The sequence below is a fragment of the Habropoda laboriosa genome, unplaced genomic scaffold (genome assembly GCF_001263275.1).
Source record: "Habropoda laboriosa isolate 0110345459 unplaced genomic scaffold, ASM126327v1 scaffold258, whole genome shotgun sequence".
Lineage (NCBI taxonomy): Eukaryota > Metazoa > Arthropoda > Insecta > Hymenoptera > Apidae > Habropoda > Habropoda laboriosa.
In genome coordinates, this window is record NW_017100395.1 from 240,057 (window position 1) to 246,593 (window position 6,537).

Below are 6,537 nucleotides of genomic sequence, written 5' to 3' on the forward strand. Positions count from 1 at the left end.
CACTTTCACAAAAAGAAAAAAAAAAATTAAAATAGATGCTAAAATGGAAGAAACAAAAATTGATCACGATGTAATATAATATACTGTATGTATCAAAAATTTAAAAAAATTTGACTGAATTTTCTGGATTCAAATGTAATGATCCACAGAAATACATGCAAACATTAACGAAAAAATTTTAATTCGATTTATTAATCCGGGAGTTCAAGTAGAAATCAATAGCGACCAACGGAGGAGTGTCGAGGAGCAGGAAGAGAAAAGACGGACGCGCGTGTATTGTATAAAGCGCGAAACAACTGGAATGTCATTAAACAAAATTAGTCTCGTCCGCGACGGAAGAAAATCAGAGGGAAGGGAGATCGGCTCATATCCATGATGGCTTTATCTCACGTGCGTGTTACGTTTGTGTCGATCGTCGCATGGTACGCGTGCAAGGACCCTATCAACTACATACTGGCGAACTCCCAATCAACGTTTTTCTGCGAAACCTATTTTACAGTTGACAATAGAAAAAAATGTGGCTCTTTTTACTCGGTCTAGTTTAGATGTAATTCAGTGCAATTTTAGGTGTGATTTCAGTCTATTTTAAATATAAACGAATGCGTTCTGTTAAGAATGTGAAATTATTGTAGTTGAGCTTTACATATTTGTGAAGTATAGAGCAACCGTCAATTATGGTCGCTAATAACCACAATATTAACGCGACCTTAAGCTGTATTTGAAAAAAAAAACAATTGTAATAGTCATATGCCAACTTTATGAAATTTTGATAATTTAGAATTATTTTTTTAGCGTTTGTATTTCTTTCTGAAATTAGCGATCCATGAATGATCAGATTCAAAACTTACTGTTTGTGAAACCTTGGTGATAGTAAAACCTTGCAGAATATTGTAAATATCTAATTAAAAGTATCTCTTGATTACGTTACGTATAAAGTCACTTCATTTTTAATATTCTGATATTTGTTTCCACTACATTATACAAATATTAATTCATTTAGAAATTGACTGTTCCAACGAAGAAAGATACTGTGATTAGTAGTTAAAAATTTCGGCGAACGACGCTTCTACAAAGTTCAATAACGACCTATGAACTATGATTACTTGATAGACCGACGACTTTTCCAATTGAATCTCGCCTCTCCACTGTGTATCGTTTGATCATTCCGACAATCATCGATCGAAACACGCATCGTTAACACAGTTTAACTTGAAAGATAAAAATTCACGACATCGTTAACCTTTTCGATAAGTCATTATTCGACATACGTATCGTATTTTGAAATGTTTATTACTAACTTCAGTAAAATATTAATGTTTTTATTACAACGTGCGTATACGAAAGAGTCTCGTTATAAAGTGGACGTCGTAATATCGTAAGGATTCATCAAGCTAAATTGGGTAATATCCGTGTTTATACCGAATCATGCAACTTTGCGGCGTTGTATAATCTGATTACCGTTCCACTGTCGAAATAATAAAAGTACTTTGAGAAGGTCAGCTTTTGCAAGAATAAGTATACTATTCTTCTTTTTTCTCTTTTCCTTTTTATGGGTTAAACAGAAATGCAGAATACCAACGATTGCACAGAATGTTTCACATTGTTGTGCAGTTTTCTCTTATTGCAACGCTTGACCAAACCGACCTTCTGTTTGAAAGATAAAGACCTTGTGGCCTTTAAGTTTCTCTTCTTTGTGTTTTCACGCACAACTTTATAAATATTCTTTATAAATATTAAAAATGTAATTATCATCAATGAGTTTTCAGTTTAAATTGGTCTATATAAAAATTGCCGAAATTTAACCGAAATTTTAATTGAAGTTTTTCGCGAATATCTTGGAAACTAAGATCGAGCGACGATTATATGTATAGGAAAGAAATGGTCAGAATATTAACCTTGACAACATATTTCGAAATCATCGAAATCGGAAGTGTGAGGGGGGAGCTCGAGATATTTTTTTTTCCCTAACCGGCGGTCACCCATCTTAATATTAGTCGCGAGGAATGCAGCTTGACTTGGAAAGCTACCGAAGAGTCACCCTGTCCAGTCCCCATTTCTCCCATGATAAAAGAAACTGCATTTTTATATTATTTAAAGCTAGAATAATTATAGTAAATTTACAACAGTCATTTGACATAAAATAGTCACTTGTAAGTCACACAGCGTTATAAACGGTTAAATAAAAATCTACAATTAAATCGAAATGTTATACGATGGAATAAAAACCCAGAATAAATTCAATTATCTCGACGAACCACTTTTGCACTGTTATTCAACGAAGAACAGTATCGTACACAGGACAACCGAGAATTAAAAATTTACGAGCACGTGAACAACTCTTCAGCCTCTTCGCTTTTCTCCTTTTCCCTTCCACGATCCTTCGTCTTTCCGATATCAACGCCAGGACAATATTTCGTAGGACACGGATTCTTCGGCATACGTGAAATTTCACGATGCACCGGACTCAATCACCGCTTCTTTGTCTCTTCTACGAAATAACGATTGCCTCGTCTCTCACTTCGCTCATCATCGGTAGACACGCGTCCGAACCATTCTCTGTCTTGAAAATTCTCAATCGTACCGGATACTGATAATTTGATCACCCGCCGGTATAGCGATGAACTAGCGAACGATTCAGAACTTGGACATTTCTTCACATTATCCGACCCGATATACCCAGTCACACGGCGTTACGTACAAAGGGTTAACTGTGCAAAAGGGGTTGAAGAAAGCGATGGAACGCACTTTGCATCGTCTTACATCTGGATCGGCCTATTTATAGTGATCCGCGATGACTAGCGATAAAGCGGCGACCCACGTAACGTTATTTTGATTGTGTCGTTAGTCAATGAACGAGACGCGACGTTCAATCCCTGTTATTGTAACGTTGCGTCGCGTCGTGTCGTATCGTGTCGGCCCGTGTCGCCTCTCTAATTCGCCTCAATAATCGCGTGTGATAGATTTTTCGAAACGCGTCTCGATAACGGCCTTGCGTGATAGATAGACTGACGCGCAATAAAACGATGCACGAAACATGTTAATTTCGCTGCACACAGATGCCGGAGCATCGTGGAAGTAATTTGTGAAGAGAATAAGGAAGCGTTTAGAAATGTTAGTTTGCTGCGAATTGCGTTCAAAGGGGTTTGTACTTGAAAAGAATCAACTCGACCTCTCGATAAGACAGTTTGGTTGATTGAAAGATTTAAGATGAAATTTCTTCAACGAGAAATTCTTCTCTATTTAGTTCAGAAAGCTTCTTAACTCTTCATTCACGTGAGTCAATTTTGCCCGGGCTAGATCCAAAGGTATTCACATCTCGGAAATGAATAAGTAACGGACTTTCGTTCCCCTTTCTAAAAAAAATGTTCTTTGGTAGTGGAATCTTATTTGGAGTGTTTAAAGATGTTATAGGAATTTTTTTAAGGCTTTTATCTGTTAAAGAACGCGTCGGACATAAATGACTCATGTTTAAGATTTGAAAGTACCAAAAATAGTCTGTTTACAGAGTGAAGGTTAATTGAGATGTGATTTAGTAAAATATTCTGTTGATTGAATTTAGGATACATCTAACGAACACGAGAAAAATCGAGAATCTTCGAGTTAATTATCCTAATCTGGGGTAAAAGTAACATCGTAGACGAATAGTACCTTCATTCATCAATATAAACGCCGTAACTGTTTGTGAGGAGATTCTTGATGCAATTCCACAATTCTGAACGGAACGTGCTATATTTCTCGAAGTATCTTCGAACAGAAATTTCAAAAATATTCATTAATAATTAGAACAACTAAATATTTACCTAATTGCCAAATTTACTCTATTTATCCTAATGAACTTTTTACATCAAATTTACCATCAATTTTAGTGGTGAAAAAGAAACTAAGATAGGTTTACGATGGATACGTCGGAATGGTGAAATATAAAAATAGCAATGAATTAGTACAAAAAATATGGAAGTTAAATTTTAGTTGTGTTTATTGTTAAACCTGCTACGTAATTGTCCACAATTACAAAGGGGCGTCCGTGCAGACTATATCGTCAGCGGGCGTGTTAATGATAAAATAATGATGATATCGTCAGAGCAGTCATGGAACAATATAATCGTCGAAAAGGGAAACTTTGTTCACTGACTACGAAATAATCGTCGGTGATAGTGAGTTATTTGCAGAAATGATAATTCCAAGACTGTGAATTATCCTTCGGAATGAATATAATTGGGGTTCATTCAAAGTAAGTTCGATTAAACCGGGAAAGTTTAAATGAAATTTTATTACCGATTCACCGAAACTGCTACTTATTCACAGCTTATTAATAGTGCTACTTTGATACACACTACCGGCCAAAAGTTTGGAGAGCATTGCAATTTACACAAAAATTTCCAGAAAAAAGTCAGCGAATTTTGAGAATTTTTTATCGTACGAATCAATTGGTATGAGATAAATTGATAAAAGTAGAACTGAGATAAACTTCAAATCTGTAAAAAATTAGCAGCAGATTTAATATTGATGAAAAGTGGGAGGTGATTCGAAACTTTGGTCGGTAGTGTAGGTATTATACAATACTTGTGCACTTTTATGTATTTCTGAGAGAAAAGTGAAATACAGTTATGTAGAATAATATTGCATAACAGTAAATACTGACAAAGAAGTGTGAAAAACTTATACAAGTTGGAAATATGGGCTTAAGCTTAAAAAACAGTCTTGAGGTACACGTAATTAATGTAATAATTACAAAACAAATTTTTACAAATATCGATTTTTATAGAAAGACATCGAGAAATAATGACAATTCTATCGTCCTATATACACACTGTCCATAAAAAAGAAAAAAAAGTTGCAACACTTAGAAATTAGGGTTGCACAAGTCTGGAAATCACATATGTCTTTCATGCTATTCCCAGGAAAAAATGACCTGTTTTAACCAAATTTCAATCATTTCTCCCACTCAATACTCCAAACAATATATCTCAATTTTAGATTCGTGCAATTTCATTTTTAACCCTTTGACAGTCTGATAAAATTACGAATTACGGTCAAAGAAATTTATATTTCACACGTGTCTTTTCAATAGTTACGAATAGTTTAAAAATAATAAAATAAAATAGCTAAAGTAGTATTAAAAAAAAGGTAAAATAAAATAGTTTAATATCTCCTCCCTTTCTAACTTCAAACACTGAAAGATATTTGACGCTCTGTCCGAGTCTCACACGTGATAAACTGCCAAAGGGTTGAGGTGTTGCAATTTTTCCGGCGAGCAGCGTACATCGCTTAACTTCTTATAAAGAAAGAAAAACGCGACGATTTCTCTTCCAAAACCGATCTCGCCTATCCAGTAAATAATTAAATCGAGTTACGCATCGTGAAACGTTGAATCATACCGTTAAGCATGCGTGCTCCGAGTGACCTCAGTGATTCAGACACACACCGTGTGCGTACCAGATACGATGGGGCTGGAAGTGATTGCACGGTCTGAATCTCTCCGTTCGGTCCTCTTTTTTTTCTTCTTCTACTCTTTTTTTTCTCTCTCTCGTAAGGATGTAGAAATTATAGATAAGAACGCTTCCTGGTGTTTAATCGTCGCGTCAGTCGCGTCACGATCGCGTAAAAACGATTCTGAAACGGTTTTTCACGGAGGGGAAACCGCTAGGCGAGAAATTTATTCACATGGTATCATCTGTTTCGGCACGTACAGTTCGTACATACCGTTGTGTGATTTCGTTTCGTTATCTAACCGCGTCGATGTAATTCGCGTCGAGTAATGCATTCGTATCGACGATGACGTATTAATGATCGTTCAGCACGTTTGTCGTCGTTGACGAAATATAAATTGGTCGAAGTTGGGTTAATTAGGGGAAGAATGTCGGAACGGATCGATCGATCGTTCGAAAAGAGATTCGTGGTAACCGTGGGCTCTGTTGATAACAATCGAACGGTTAGCAATATTTCGGATAATCGAAGTGACGTATATTTAAATAATTTGATTTTTTAGTTGCAGTTACGTGAAACGATCGTTTGAATTGCATTGGAAAGATACGATCGAACGATTTGATTCTTTAACGTAAATTTCAACGAATATTCCTTTAAAAAGGATCTCCAGATTTTAAATTTCAGGTTCGAACAATGTTTTTCCGTTTCCGTCGAGGGAAAGATGCGATGAAAAATGTCGAAGAAAGATGTTGCGATATGAATATTGTTTAAAAAGGTTTTGAAATTATTGTTAATTGTATTAAACTGACTTAAAGCTAAGCAGCTAGATACTCAATAACATTCTTATCATAGTAAGTACAAAGTATTTTACTAATTAGTCTTGAATAAACTAGAAACGATACGAAAAAGTAAAAATCTGTCGTTAAACGGTTTTCCAAGATTGAAGAGTGTAAATAGAACGGAACATGAGCATCAACCATTAAACTTTGCATCCTTTTAGCGCATAACAAAATTCTACCGGCTTAATTAAGATATTTATGTTAGTCTAATAAATTTATACAGTGCAATGTCATTTGCATTAATTAATACTAGTTTATTCTCGCTATTACT

The 6,537-nt window shown here is 35.3% G+C and overlaps 1 protein-coding gene across 1 annotated transcript in view; it reads right to left on the reverse strand.

The window, feature by feature from the left end:
• LOC108575099 (sorting nexin-8-like) overlaps positions 1-6,537 on the reverse strand; it is a 19,763-nt gene that overhangs the window by 11,351 nt on the left and 1,875 nt on the right. The window lies entirely within an intron of this gene.